The sequence below is a fragment of the Pelophylax lessonae genome (assembly GCF_965119305.1).
Source record: "Pelophylax lessonae genome assembly, chromosome: 8".
Taxonomy (NCBI): Eukaryota; Metazoa; Chordata; class Amphibia; order Anura; family Ranidae; genus Pelophylax; species Pelophylax lessonae.
In genome coordinates, this window is record NC_138775.1 from 143,288,345 (window position 1) to 143,304,952 (window position 16,608).

General features: G+C 43.5%; 1 pseudogene across 1 annotated transcript; it reads left to right on the forward strand.

The window, feature by feature from the left end:
• Nucleotides 1-12,046: 12,046 nt before the first annotated feature.
• LOC309562318 (piggyBac transposable element-derived protein 4-like) lies at nt 12,047-13,847 on the forward strand (annotated as a pseudogene). The gene has a single exon. The product of its transcript is annotated as a piggyBac transposable element-derived protein 4-like (transcript).
• The last annotated feature ends 2,761 nt before the right edge of the window (nt 13,848-16,608 follow it).

Consider the following 16,608-nt stretch of genomic DNA (forward strand, 5'->3'; position numbering starts at 1 on the left):
ACTACCAAACACTAGTGGAGTATTAGCGTAGGGTACAGCACAACACAGTGTAGGGCACACTAACACAGGGTCTCAAAAGATGTTCGATGGCTATCGACATTTGGAGAGACCCTAACCTGGAAAGTTCAAGTTGAGGAAAAAAAGTGTAAAAAAAATACAAAATAAATTACAAAAAGTGTAAAAAAAAATATAATAAGTTACAAAAAAATTGCAAAAAAATATAAAATAAAAAAGCCAAAAATAGTTGTTGTTTGAGTTATTTTTCTGTTCTACTCTTCCTACTGTACTTTTACTCTACTTTGTTATTGTTTTTCATTCTATTGTTAACCAGTTTGCCTTGCAGGTATACTCATCGGCTGCCACACTGATTTTATATATTCTGACACAAACAGCATTTGCGCTCAGCATATATGGAAATTTCTGATGGCAGCGCTGTAGTTGGTGATTTCACCACTGCAGTTAAAAAACCATTAGGTATACATGGAATTTTGTCATGTATACCCATCATTAAAAAGTGGATTTGGGTGGCTAATGGTGGGTATACTACACAATTTTCTTGCAGAGATTTTTGTTAGGCTCTCTTTTTTTCGTTCAGCCCACAGGCTGCTTGAAAAAAAAAAAACCTACACTATATGCCAAACAAGGACCAACATTGTATTAGTACGTTGCTGGACTTTAAGTGGTTATACCACCAGGATGATGCCTGCAGATTTAGGCATCATCTTGGTATCGTTTTTTACAGCCAGCAGTCGGCTTACATGTAAAAGCAATCCTAGTGGATAATTAGCCGCTAGACTGCTTTTACAAGCAGTGGGAGGGGACTTCCCCCCCCCTCCCGCCGCCTTCCGCAGTTTTTCTCGGGCTCTCCTGTCCCACCGGCTAACCCAAGAGTGCAGCCGGTGGTTCAATTATCTAACCATAGAACTGATTGGAGACGAGACTGGCTCCAATCATCTCTATGGCCTAAGATACCGGAAGCTACGAGCATTTCATGACTTCTGCATTGCCAGAAATAAACAGCGCCATTGGGAAATTGGGAAAGCATCTTATCACACCAATCTTGGTGTGGTCAGATGCGTTAAGGTCAGAGGAGAGATCTAGAGTCCATAAGACCCCAATTTTTTAAAAAAAAGAGTACTTGTCACTACAGATTGCTATCATAGGGGATATTTAAATTCAATGTGATAACAATAAAAATTATAAAAAAAAAAATGAAAGGAAAGGCGTCAAACTAACATAAAAAAGCAAAAAAAATAAATAAAATAAATCAAGCCCCCCTGTCCCCCTGTGCTGGCGCGCAAAGGCGCACGCAAGCGTTGGTCTAGTGTCATATGTAAACCGCAATTGCAGCATGCATGTGAGGTATCGCCACGAATGCCAGGTCGAGGGCAGTCATTCTTGCAGTAGACTTCCTCTGTAAGTCTAAAGAGGTAACCTGTAAAGACTTTTAAAGGCTTTTAAAAATGTACGTAGTTTGTTGCTGCTGCACAGGCGTGCACAATTTTTAAAGCATGTCATGTTTGGTATCTATGTACTCAGCATAAGATCATCTTTTACATTTTTCCAAACAATTAGGAATTATATAGTGTATTGGTGCATTAAATTTAAAAAAATATATTTTTTTTTCCCAGAAATTGCGTTTGGGAAATCTGTGCGCAAATACCGTGTGACAAAAAAATTTGCAACATCCACCATTTTGTTCTGTAGGGCCTCTGCTTTAACAAAATATATAATGTTTGGGTTCAAAGTAGTTTTCTAGCAAAAAGAAAATATTTTTTCATGTAAACAAAAAGTCACAGAAAAGGCTTGGTTTTCAAGTGGTTAGAAGAGTGGGTGATGTGTGGTTAAGATTGAGCATAAAATGCCAGGACAGTTCGAACACCCCCCAAATGACCCCTTTTTGAAAAGTAGACACCCAAAGCTATTTGCTGAGAGGCATATTGAGTCCATGGAGTATTTTATATTTTGCCCTAAGTTTCGGGAAGGTGACAATTTTTTATTTATTTTTTTACACAAAGTTGTCACTAAATGATATATTGCTTATGCATGCCATAGGTTTATGTGAAATGACACCCCAAAATACATTCTTCTGCTTCTCCTGAGTACAGGGATACCACCTGTGTGAGACTTTTTGGGAGCCTAGCCGTGTACGGGACCCCGAAAACCAATCGCCACCTTCAGGTTTTCTAATGACGTAAATTGCACATTTTACCTCCGCACTACCTGTCACAGTTTCAGAGGCCCTGAAATTTCAAGATAGCCCAAAACTCCCCCCAAATGATCCCATTTTGCAAAGTAGACACTCCAAGCTATTTGCTGAGAGGCATGGTGCGTCCATGGAATATTTTATATTTTGCCACAAGTTTCGGGAAACTTTTTTTTTGTTTTGTTTTTTTACACAAAGTTGTCACTAAATTATATATTGCTCACACATGCCATGGGTATATGTGAAATGACACCCAAAAATACATTCTGCTGCTTCTCCTGAGTACAGGGATACCACATGTGTGAGACTTTTTGGGAGCCTAGCTGTGTACAGGACCCCAAAACCAATCACCACCTTCAGGTTTTCTAATGGCGTAAATTGTGCATTTTATCTCCGCACTACCTATCACAGTTTCAGAGGCCCTGAAATTTCAAGATAGCACAACCCCCCCCCCCCCCCCCCCAAATGATACCATTTTGCAAAGTAGACACTCCAAGCTATTTGCTGAGAGGCATGGTGAGTATTTTGCAGCTCTCAGTTATTTTGGAAAATAAAGAAAAAAACAGGAAAATGCATTTTTTTTTCTCTTTTTTCAATTTCCAAAACTTTGTGACAAAAAGAGATCTGCAAAACACTCAACAGGCCTCTCTGCAAATAGCTTAGAGTGTCTACTTTCTGAAAAGGGGTCATTTGGGAGGGGGGTTTGTGCTGTCTTGGCATTTCATGGCCTCCGAAACTGTGATAGGTAGTGAGGAGTGAAATCAACAATTTACGCCCTTGAAAAGCGTGGTCTGCTTCCAGCTCATCATCCAGGATAATGTCGTCCTCTTTCTCCTCCCCCCAACCACGGATAACACCAGGGATCCCAGAGAGGTTTAAAGCATGCTCTTCTTGCTCCTCCTCATCCCCCCAGCACCATCCTCCGCTGACTCCTCTTCAGACTCCCGCTGTTGACTTGTCTCAGATGGAGTAGCACCCACTGGGAATTCATCCAACATTGTGACTTCCTCATCTTCCTGCTCCTCGATGGCGCCCTGGCCGTGACTGACCATCGGTGATCTCATTGAATGGCTGGAGAAGTCTGCATGCGCCCCGCATGAGCAGCCACTGGCGAGGTGAAAAAAACCCAAGCTCCCCAGAACCTCTCCTGCCGCAGAGTTCATACAGGTAGTCGTTAACTGCACGTTTCTGCTGGAGCAGCCTATAAAGCACATGCAACGTTGAGTTCCATCGCGTCGGGCAGTCACAAATAAGACGCCTGACGGGCATGTTGTGTCGCCGCTGAATGTCAACAAGGCGAGCCATAGCTGAGTAAGATCTTCCGAAATGGCCCGAGATTTTCCTGGCCTGCTGCAAGACGTCCTGGACCCCAGGGTATTTGGCAACGAATCGCTGCACCACCAAGTTCAGGACGTGTGCCATGCATGGCACGTGTGTTATTTTGCCCTGTTTCAGGCAATATTGTTGCAGGACACAAATACACTTGCAAAAGTATACTCAGATAACACCCCACTTCAATATGTGGTATTGGGGGGCCACTGGTCTATCACACCAGTTGTTCACAAAATTGGCCAGGGAGTTTGGCACTGTGTGTAACAGAGTTAATGCTGCAAAAGAGGCAATATTGTTGCAGGACACAAATACACTTATGAAAGTATATTCAGATAACACCCCACTTCAATATGTGGTATTGGGGGGCCACAGGTTTATTACACCAGTTCTACAAATAATTGGCCAGTAACTGTTGTCACTGTGTGTAGCACAGTTAACACAGCAAAAGAGGCCAAATTTTTGCAGGACTAAAATACACTCTTAGAAAAGTATACTGTTAAATAACACCCCCCCCCCTTCAATATGTGGTATTGGGGGGCCACTGGTCTATCACACCAGTTGTTCCAAAAATTGTCCAGTGAGTTTGGCACCGTGTGTATCAGACTTAACACAGCAAAAGAGGCAATATTGTTGCAGGACACAAATACACTTGTAAAAGTATACTCAGATAACACCCCACTTCAATATGTGGTATTGGGGAGCCACTGGTCTATCACACCAGTTGTTCAAAAAATTGCCCAGGGAGTTTGGCACTGTGTGTATAAGAGTTAACGCTTCAAAAGAGGCAATATTGTTGCAGGACACAAATACACTTATGAAAGTATACTCAGATAACACCCCACTTCAATATGTGGTATTGGGGGGCCAGTGGTTTATCACACCAGTTGTTCAAAAAATTGTCCAGTGAGTTTGGCACTGTGTGTATCAGACTTAACACAGCAAAAGAGGCAATATTGTTGCAGGACACAAATACACTTGTAAAAGTATACTCAGATAACACCCCACTTCATTATGTGGTATTGGGGGGCCACAGGTTATTACACCAGTTCTACAAATAATTGGCCAGTAACTGTTGTCACTGTGTGTAGCACAGTTAACACAGCAAAAGAGGCCAAATTTTTGCAGGACTAAAATACACTCTTAGAAAAGTATACTGTTAAATAACACCCCACTTCAATATGTGGTATTGGGGGGCCACTGGTCTATCACACCAGTTGTTCCAAAAATTGACCAGTGAGTTTGGCACTGTGTGTATCAGACTTAACACAGCATAAGAGGCAATATTGTTGCAGGACACAAAATACACTTGTAAAAGTATACTCAGATAACACCCCACTTCAATATGTGGTATTGGGGGGGGGGGGGGCACTGGTCTATCACACCAGTTATAATACATTAAAAGTGCTTTTGTCACTGTTTGTAGTATTGCTGCAGCAACGCTCAGTCACCACACCTGTCACAATGCTGCACAGTGCACAATACTAATCCACTAAAATGACTTTTGTGGACATTAACAGAGCGATTTCTGTCACTGCTGCCAATCTCTAACTGCCCTTAAAGCACAGACTGGATACCTGTCCCTAAACTCAAAAGAGACTGTAGTAGACCTATACCGAAATACCAGCCCTTTAAATGACTTTTGTGGACATTAACAGAGCGATTTGTGTCACTGCTGCCGATCTCTAACTGCCTCTAAAGCACAGACTGGATACCTGTCCCTAAACTCAAAAGAGAGTGTAGTAGACCTATACCAAAATACCAGCCCTGAAAAGGACTTTTGTGGACATTAACAGAGTGATTTGTGTCACTGCTGCCGATCTCTAACTGCCCCTAAAGCACAGACTGGATGCCTGTCCCTAAACTCAAAAGAGACTGTAGTAGACCTATACCGAAATACCAGCCCTGAAAAGGACTTTTGTGGATGTTAACAGAGCTATTTGTGTCTGGCAATCTCTCCCTCATGAACATAGCAGACCTTTCTCTAAGCCAAAGGTCGGCAACCCGCGGCTCTTTTAAACCTTTGCCGCGGATCCGGGGCGGATGAGGGGAGGAGGCGCACTGTGCGTCACTCAGAGCCGCCGATTGGCGGCCTGCTGGGTGTCATCGGTGCGCATAGCAATGCACCCCAACGCTCCCCCACTGTGGCGCTGTCCTGGCTGTGATTGGTCCAGGCTGGACCAATCATAGAGGACATCCCGGGTGACGTTGCATGGGGGGCGGTGCGTGCATTAGTCACGCACCGTCCCGACGTCACCTTCCTGCCCGCGTTCAGAGAGGAGGGCAGTGGTGCGAATGCAGTTTGAGGAAGAAGAAGAAGACATCCGACCGAGACCCAACTCCCGTCAGCAGCACGCCAGGCACGGTGACGGCAGGTAAGTGAAGTGATGCTTTGAAGGGGGCACGCACGCACGCACGCTGATCTCTGCATTGAAAGGGGGCATGTACGCTGGTCACTGCTTTAAAAGGGGCATGTGCGCTGGTCACCACCATTGAAAGGGGCATGTACGCTGGTCACTGCATTAAAAGGGGCATGTACGCTGGTAACTACATTGTAAGGGGCATGTACGCTGGTCACTGCATTGTAAGGGGCATGTACGCTGGTCACTGCATTGAAAGGGGCATGTATGCTGGTCACTACATTGAAAGGGGCGTGTACGCTGGTCACTGCGTTGAAAGGGGCATGTATGCTGGTCACTACATTGAAAGGGGCATGTACGCTGGTCACTACATTGAAAGGGGCATGTATGCTGGTCACTACATTGAAAGGGGCATGTACGCTGGTCACTACATTGAAAGGGGCATGTACGCTGGTCACTACATTGAAAGGGGGCATGTATGCTGATCACTGCATTGAAAGGGGCATGTATGCTGGTCACTACATTGAAGGGGGCATGTACGCTGGTCACTTCTTTGAAATGGGCATGTACGCTGGTCACTACATTGAAAGGGGGCATATATGCAGTGTTATATTTGTTTTAAATGTCGCAATGGTTTTGCGGCTCCCAGTTTTTTTTTCCCTTCGGAAACGGGTCCAAGTGGCTCTTTTTGTCTTAAAGGTTGCAGACCCCTGCCCTACGCTGACAAAAAGCAGAATGTGAAATGGCCGACAGCTCAGGTCTATTTATAGGGTAGGGGGCATGCCCATGTGCTGAAATGTTTCAATTGGCTGTCCCGTTCCACCTGACGACTGTGTCATGGGTCTTGGCATCTGCTATCTTGGCATTTCATGGCCTTCAAAAGTGTAATAGGTAGTGAGGAGTGAAATCAACAATTTACGCCCTTAGAAAGCCTGAAGGCGGGGATTGGTTTTCGGGGTCCTGTATGTGGCTAGACTGCCAAAAAGTCTCACGCATGGGGTTTCCCTGTACTCAGCAGAAGCAGCAGAATGTATTTTGGGCTGTCATTCCCCATTTACCCATGGCATGTGTGAGCAATATATCATTTAGGGACAACTTTGTGTAAAAAAACAAAATATTATTCATTTTCCCGAAACTTGTGGCCAAATATAAACTATTCCATGGACTCACCATGCCTCTCAGCTAATAGCTTGGATTGTCTACTTTGTAAAATGGGGTCCTTTTGGGGGGGTTTTGTGCTATCTTGAAATTTCAGGGCCTCTGAAACTGTGACAGCTAGTGCGAAAGTAAAACGCACAATTTAGGCCATTAGAAAACCTGAAGGCGGTGATTGGTTTTCGGGGTTCCATACAGTCTCACATATGTGGTATCCCTGTACTCAGGAGAAGCAGCAGAATGTATTTTGGGGTGTCATTTCACATATACCCATGGCATGCGTGAGCAATATATCACTTAGTGACAACTTTGTGTAAAAAAAAAAGAAAAATTGTCACCTTCCCGAAACTAAGGGCAAAATATAAAATACTCCATGGACTCAATATGCCTCTCAGCAAATAGCTTTGAGTGTCTACTTTTCAAAAAGAGGTCATTTGGGGGTTGTTTGAACTGTGCCGGCATGTTATGCTCAATCTTAGCCACACATCACCCACTCTTCTAACCACTTGAAAACCAAGCCTTTTCTATGACTTTGTTTTCATGAAAAAAATATTTTTTTTTTACTAGAAAATTACTTTGAACCCCCAAACATTATATATTTCTTTAAAGCAGAGGCCCTACAAAACAAAATGGTGAATGTTGCAAACTTTTTTGTCACACGGTAGTTGCACACAGATTTTCCAAACCAATTTCTGCGAAAAAAAAATAAAGCGCGGGGGTACAGGGGGGCTTGATTTTTTTATGTAATTTTTTCATTTATTTTGCTTTTTTATGTTATTTTGACACCTTTCCTTTCATTTTTTTTTATATAATTTTTATTGTTATCACAGTGAATTTAAATATCCCCTATGATAGCAATCTGTAGTGACAGGTACTCTCTTTTTAAGAAATAGGGGTGTTTTAGACTCTAGATCTCTCCTCTGACCTTAACGCATCTGACCACACCAAAATTGGTGTGATAAAATGCTTTCCCAATTTCCCAATGGCGCTGTTTTTTTTCTGGCGAAATAGAGCTGATTGGAGCCATTCTTGTCTCCATTCTTGTCTCCAATCAGCTCTATGGTTAGATAATTGAACCACCGGCTGCACTCTTGGGTTAACCGGTGGGACAGGAGAGCCCGAGAAAAAACTGTGGAAGGCGGCGGGAGGGGGGTAGTCCCCTCCCACTGCTTGTAAAAGCAGTCTAGCGGCCAATTATCCACTAGGATTGCTTTTTAATGTAAGCCGACCGCTGGCTGTAAAAAACAATACCAAGATGATGCCTAAATCTGCAGGCATCATCCTGGTATAACCACTCAAAGTCCAGCAACGTACCAGTACATTGCTGGTCCTTGTTTGGCATATAGTGTAGGTTTTTTTTTTTTCATGCAGCCTGTGGGCCGATCGAAAAAAAGAGAACCTAACAGAAATCACCACAGGAAAATTGTGTAGTACACACACCATTAACCGCCCAAACATCCAAACCCACTTATGTAATGGCGGGTATACATAACAATACTCCACGTATACCTAAAGGTATTTTAACTGCAGTGGTGAAATCAACCTACCACAGCTCTGCCATCAGAGGTATCCATATATGCTGAGCGCAAACGCTGATTGTGTCAGAATATATAAAATCAGTGTGGCAGCCGACGAGTACCTGCAAGAGAAACAGGTTAACAAAAGAATGAAAAACAAACAAAGTACAGTAAAAAGTAAAAGGCCCAGAAAGATTTTAAAATCGGGAACCGTTATAGGTTTCCAGTCGAATGGTCTGGCAAGGGGCGAATTTCGGTCGGCGGCGATGAATTGTTGTGCATATAAATTTGATTGATCCACAATAGATCTGAAAAGGTCTTCCATGAAGAACAGCTCCTAAAAATTCAGGGGGGTAAAATTGGCTGTTTCCATGTGGATTCCAGGTTGGGCAGTGAATGGGGGAAGTACGGGTGCTGTAGTATCAGTGGGTTGCCAATTGGGATATGCCAGCGAATCAGGGAGGGCACTATGGGCTCTTCGAATACGTGGTGGCTGCAGGCCACTACTTGTGCTAGCCACCGCACCAGCTTCAACTGCACTTATGGGACTCGCCGCGTCACCAAGTGTTACTGCAGTGTTGGTTGTACTAGGTCCAGGGTGTACTAGGCCACTGGCGCTTGCCAGGCCACCAGAAGGATGAGCGGCACTAGTACCGACACTCTGCTCCATACGAGCCCGCTGCGATCTCTGCACCACAGCAACTCCAGAATGGGGTCGGGTACGCCTGGTTCTAACAGGGACCCATCCGTCATCAGAGCTGTCTGTCAGGGAGCCGCTGCTCTCTTCGGGTTGGTATACTGACCCTGATTCTGCCAGTGAGGCTTTCCCTTTGCTCTCATCTGACATGGTCAGTATACTGTAAGCCTCTGCACTACTGTACCACCGTTTGGTCATTTTAGTAACTAAATTTACCGGTACAGTAGTGTGACCCACAGGTAAAAGAAGCACCTGGTTGTCAAGGACTACTTCAACCGCTACCAAAAAAAACTGCTAATGCTAGCACGGATCAGGCCTGACTCTGCTAACACAGCGGATTTGTGTGTTGTGTTTTTTTGTAAGTGACAGTAATCTATTTATTACTACACTTGCCTGGGTGGGGTGGGGTGGGCTGGACGGAGGGGCTAAACGCAGGTGCTGGCAGGAATCAGTGCTGATCGTGCAAACACCGCGTTTGGGAACCCTAAACTATGGGGACGCTAGTATAGTTCTGATCAGATCAGATATTGATCTGTTCAAACACTATTCTAGTAATGGAAGTGTGTGTGTGTGTGGTAATCAAGGGGTTTTTTCTAACTATGCGCCTGGGATCTGCGACATTAGACTGACGCTTACACTAACTAATGTCACCTGTGTCACTAATAATAGTGATCAGAAAAAAAACTGTACACTATAAAAGTGACACTGTGACAGGGCAATGAATGGGGTTAACTGGGGGGGATCAGGGGGTTAAATCTTTATTGGGGGGGTGGCGGGGACCCTTAACCTACTTGGGACAGAAAATAATTTGCTAGCGCTAACTCAAGTCATAATCACACTAATACAAAAATACAGTAAACCAATATATTACCTGTGTATAGTGTGCAATGTGACAGGGGGGAAGGGGTTAACTGGGGGTGATCAGGGGTGGGGTTAAGGGGGTTAAATCTTTATTGAGGGGGTGACAGGTATCCTAACCCTAAAAGGAAGGGCCGCAAGCGCTAAACCTGGTCACAAGTCACACTGATACAGGTATATAGGAAACTGCTATATACTGTATACAGTGTGTGTTGTGACAGGGGGTGTAGGGGTTAACTGGGGGTGATCAGGGGGTTAAATCTTTATGGGGGTGGCGGGGACCCTAAACCTCCTTGGGACAGAAACTAACTCGCTAGCACTAACTCAAGTCACAATCACACTAATACAAAATACAGTAAAACACTATATTACCTGTATATTAGTGTGCAATGTGACAGGGGGGAAGAGTTTACTGGGGGTGATCATTGGGTGATCAGGGGGGGGATCAGGGGGTTAAATCTTTATTGGGGGTGGCGGGTATCCTAAGCATAAAAGGAAGGGCCGCAAGCACTAAACCTGGTCACAAGTCACACTTATACGGGTATATAGGAAAATGCTAATACTGTATACAGTGTGTGTTGTGACAGGGGGTGTAGGGGTGATCAGGGGGTTAAATCTTTATTGGGGGGTGGGGTGGCGGGTATCCTAAGTATAAAAGGAAGGGCCGCAAGCGCTAAACCTGGTCACAAGTCACACTTATACGGGTATATACGAAAATGCTATAAACAGTATACAGTGTGTGTTGTGACAGGGGGTGTAGGGTTAACCGGGGGGCGATCAGGGTTTAAATGTGCCTATCTAACGTGGGTGTGCTGGTGCAGTACTCACAGTTTAGATCTGCTCTCTCCTTTCGATGAATCCAAAAAGGATCATGGGAGGGGAGAGCGGGTCTTTTCTGTGCCTGTGTTTAAAATTACACAGGCACAGATCAGTATCTGATTGGGCAGGACCGATCAACAGGTCCAGGCCAAAAATCATTGGCCTGGACCTGATGACTGATCGGTTCTGAACCCAATCAGAACATCAGCGGTGACGGGGGCGCGTGGGAGCGCGCCCCAGATCGGCGGGAACGAGCGACATAGACCTACGTCGGTTTGCCTGTAGGGGGCTGACTGCCGCAGTAAATAGTCGTGCGGCGGTCGGCAAGTGGTTATAAGGCAAAGTTAAAAATTTTATTTTTTTCTCAAAATTTTCGCTCTTTTTTTATTAATATCGCAAAAAAAAAATAAAAGCGCAGAGGTGATCAAATACCACCGAAAGAAATCCCTGTTTGTGGGAAAGAAGGACGTAAATTTTGTTTGGGTACAGCATTGCATGACCGTGCAATTGTCAGTTAAAGTCACTCAGTGCCAAGTTGAAAAAAGGGGCCTGGTCTTTGAGCAGCCAAATCCTCCGGTCTGAAAGTGGTTAAAGAGAACCTGTGAACAAAAATGCATCACATAGGGATCTTTTTCCCCCTATGAGATGTTTAGTCATACCCAAATACTTAACCCTCCTCTTGTGTTAGGGTCAAAACTGACCCGTTTTCAGGTTTTGAATGTCTATAAGTATCACATAAATATGTTTATTGCATCAAAATTTTTTTACTTTGTCAGGAACCTCTATTTAAACAATGTAATCGAAAAATAATCCTTTTCACTAAATTATAAAATACTGTGGTGAAAATTAAGACGTTTATGGTGTTAGGGTCAATTCTGACCCAGTTATAATTTAGTATTATAGGACACTAATAAGTGCCAAAACTGAAATAATAAACACTCTCTCTGCTTAGTAACACTGACAGCCAATCACCTCTCAACCCTCTGAGCTGTAGTTAGGGAGGGGCCTATCTCTTTGCCTGCTTGTCTGCTTCTCTAAATAAAGTAAAGAAACATAGGACCAATACATTTCAGAGTTGCTGACTTGCAGAGTAATCATCTCCAATATGCAGCATGCAAGAGTGAGAAGATTTACAGGAAGCCAAATACTGGATTATATCTTGGATGAAAATGAGGCAGAGGGCACAGAGCAGCATAGCGATATGGATGAGCAGGTTTCTGAGGTAGAAGATGAAGTAGAGTATCAACCAGAATACACAGACACATCTGATGAGTCTGATGAGGAGGCCACCAGTGCTGAACCTGCTGCTGTTCCTGCTGAAACATTCAAATCCAAAAGTGGTAATATCTGTTGGAGTTCAGAACCTCCAGACTTACATGGCAGGGCAGCTGCTGCAGATGTAATCAAAATGACCCCTGGGATCACAAGGTTTGCTGTGACGAGAGTAAGTGACATCAAAACATGTTTTGAACTGTTCATGCCATTGTCACTAAAAAAAAATGAGCATTGCAATGACAAACCTTGAAGGAAAAAAAGTCCATGGCAACATGTGGAATGACATAAATGAGGAATGCCTAGATGCTTATATTGGTGTTCTTCTTCTTGCTGGAGTGTACAGATCCTATAATGAGGCCACTGATAGTCTCTGGGACAAGTCAAGAGGCAGATATATCTTCCCAGCAACAATGTCACTTCACACCTTTCAAATAAAATCAAGAGTTTGCAGATTTGACAAAAGAGATACTAGAGCAAAATCTGACAAGCTTGCTCCCATAAGGGATGTCTGGGAGAAATGGGTTCAGCTCCTTCCACTAATGTTTAACCCTGGGCCTCAGGTAACAGTAGATGAACGTTTGATTCCTTTCCGTGGAAATTGCCCCTTCCGGCAGTATATGCCCAGTAAGCCAGGCAAATACGGCATAAAAATCTGGGCAGCCTGTGATGCAAAAACAAGCTATGCATGGAACCTACAGATTTACACCGGCAAACCCCAAAGTGGCATCCCTGAGAAAAAACAAGGACAACGTGTAGTCCTTGATTTGACTACTGGACTGCGGGGTCACAATATCACGTGTGACAATTTTTTTACCAGCTATGACCTTGGACAAGAACTTCTCAGGAGGAAACTCACCATGGTAGGCACAATAAAAAAAAATAAACCTGAGCTGCACACTGAAATTTTGCAGGTGAAGGACAGAGCTCCACTTTCTTCAAAATTTGCTTTTACAGACACCACCACTGTTGTTTCATATTGTCCAAAAAAAAATAAAAATGTGATACTTATGTCCACTTTTCACAAAGATGCAGCTGTGTCATCAAGAAGTGACAAAAAGCCCACAATTATCCTGGATTACAATAAAAACAAAGGAGGAGTGGACAACCTGGACAAGCTGACTGCTACCTATACTTGTCAGCGAATGACCAGGAGATGGCCGATGGCTGTGTTTTTTAACATCCTAGATATGTCTGCATACAATGCATTTGTGATATGGACCCACATTCACCCAGGTTGGAACACAAAAAAAAAAAACAAGCGGAGAATATTTCTCGAGGAGCTAGGAAGTTCCCTTGTCAAGGCACACATTGAGCAAAGGAAACGGGCGTCTCGAGATCCAATCGCTGCAGCCGTGATCAGACAGATGCAGAGTTCATCAAGCACTCCATCCACACCATCAACAACACAAAGAGAATCAGTGCCAGCATCCTCATCATCTAGCCTTGCCTCAACATCAACCAGAACAGCCACATTCACAACTCCAGTGATGCCATCTAATTCTAAAAGAAAGAGGTGTCAGGTCTGCCCCATCAATAAGGACAGAAAGACACATACATTATGCTTCCACTGTAAAAAATATATCTGCAAAGAACATGCTAAAAGTGTCAGCTTTTGCCACACATGCATCTAAAAACACCCACACAAACACATGCAAGTTCTTGCACAAAGATGCTTTGAAACTAGTACTTGATTTCTATTGGTTTGCCTTGCTTGATTGTGTTTTTTTTTGTTTGACCTTGCAAGTCTACATTTTGTATTATTACTTGCTTTTCATTGTTTATGAAAGTTTTTTGTTAAAAAAAAAAAAAAAAAAAATACTTTTGGCTATTTTCTTGAAGTAAATATATATGGGTCAAAATTGACCCTAACACCATCAATGTTATTATAGTTAATGTTATTAAAATAAAAATAAAAATATAAAAAAAAATTTAAGAGATGTGTTCAAATACTCCCCAGCAACATTCTGGTGACATAACAACCTTTTATTTACTTATAATATTCTATTGAGGCTTATTTTACCATTTTTTTAAATTTGAAAATGAGAGGTATGCTATCAAAAGAAAGGTCTAGGGGTCACACCAAAAATATTAAAACCAATCTTTTCAAGGATAAAGAAGCCTAACAAGGTAACCAAGAGGTAAGAAACAAATTTGATGATAAATAATTATTCAGAGGGTATTTTATGGCTGATTTAAAACACGAGTCAAAACTGACCCTAAACATCATGGATAGTAACGGAATTCTAACATAAGAGGAGGGTTAAATCCACCCCCCCCCATGTATGTATCCTCGAACATAAATGCATGCGTCGTGGGTGCCTGTGCACAAAATCACTGATTGTGTTACATGTGTTACATATCACACTATATGCCAAAGTGGGAGCAAAAATTCTAGGCTCATTATTTAGAGTTAACTCTAAGCTGATAACCTGTAAGGGCTTTTAATACATCAGTTATGGAAAATATAGGGTACTGAAATTTGTTGCCATTTAATGGACACACGCAATTATAAACCCTCACCTTGTAAAAAAACTCATTCAGTTTAAAATATTTAAATATTTGGGTATAAATATATAAAAATATTGTGAATACCCCCTTTTTCTTACATGTATACATATACATATACACAGTATCTCACAAAAGTTATCACACCCCTCACATTTTTGTAAATATTTTATTATATCTTTTCATGTGACAACACTGAAGAAATGATACTTTGTTACAATGTAAAGTAGTGAGTGTACAGCTTGTATAACAGTGTAAATTGCCTGTCCCCTCAAAATAAATCAACACACAGCCATGATTGTCTAAACCTGGCATGTCCAACCTGCGGCCCGAGGGCCTCATGCAGTCTAGAACCGCAGGCAATACGGCCCACTGCCCCCTGACAATTATTTATTTTTTGCTGAGGAGGAAGGAAGTCGAGTCGGGGGCACGGCTACAGAGGTTTACAACTAACTGTAGGCAGAGGCTGCCTCGGAGGGGAGGGGAGGGTGGGGGGAGCGGGGATCTCCTGCTTACCCGGCAGCCGCTGTCATACAAAGCCCTGCCTCCTGGATCGGCTCCTAAGATAGACAGCACATTGGTGTCAAGCCGGTCGAGGAGGCAGGACTTTTTATGACAGCGGTCGCTGGGTAAGTGGGAGATCCCCGCTCTGTGTAATCCAGCAGCTCTCCTCTCTCTTCATTGCAGACTGCATTGGATGAGCACGCACTGGTGAGGCTGCATTGGATGTTCACTGTTGAGGCTACATTGGATGGACACTAATTAGGGTGCATTGGATGCGCATGCACTGGTGAGGCTGTATTGGATGAGCACTGGTGAGGCTGCATTGGATGGGCACTGATCAGGCTGCATTGGATGGGCGTGCACTGGTGAGGCTGCATTGGATGGGCACTGATCAGGCTGCCTTGAATGGGCACGCACTGGTGAAGCTGCATTGAATGGGTACTGTTTAGGCTGCATTGGATGGGCACGCACTAGGCTGCAAGTACCGTGCGATTACCAGCTGCCGCGGGAGACTTAGGATGTCTGCAGTCAGTGACAGAGCCGGTGCTTCCTGTATAGATCTGGCTCCGTCACTGGCGTACTGATATGAAATGCACTTCACCTGTGACAGGAGCCATTCAGGAAGCAGCGGCTCTGCTTTCTATTGCAGCCGCTGCTTCCTCCAGCAGTACCCAACGTCATGACCAGCAGTACCCACATGACCAGCATTACCCGCCAGCAGTAACCGCTAGCAGTAACCACACCAGCAGTAACCGCCAGCAGTATGCAAAATAAGTAGAAGAGGTATGTGCATTAGCGTGTGTAAATTGTTGCAATATGCTTTTTAATAACTAGTTGTGGTTTGTCATAATATGTCATGTCCTTGTTCATACATGTATGAATAAGGACATTACATTTGCTGGCTGCCTAAGTGATATGTGCTAGGAGTGCAACTAGCCCCCAGCACATAATTGTAAATATCACAGCATGTGCAGTGTTTCTAACTCCTACCACCATGACTTCAAATCACTGAAGTGGTCATGGTGGTTAGAGTGTTCCTTTAATATCTATCAGAAGAAGTAAACCTCTGTATACTGATTGCATTTCATTTGATCATCCTCAAGTTGTGTTAAATTGGTGTGGGAGGGGGGCGTGGTGGTGGCGTGGGTAGGGCGCGGTGGTGTTTTATTACTTATATACCTTAACTATAGTATATATTTTATTTGCGGCCCGAGAAAAAGTCTCTACACTGAGTGTTGCCCAGAGAGGCCAAAAGGTTGGACACCCATGGTCTAAACCATTGGCAACAAAAGTGAGTACACCCCTAAGTGAAAATGTTCATTTGGGCCAAAAGTGTCAATATTTTTTGTGGCTGCCATTACTTTCCAGCACTGCCTTAACCCT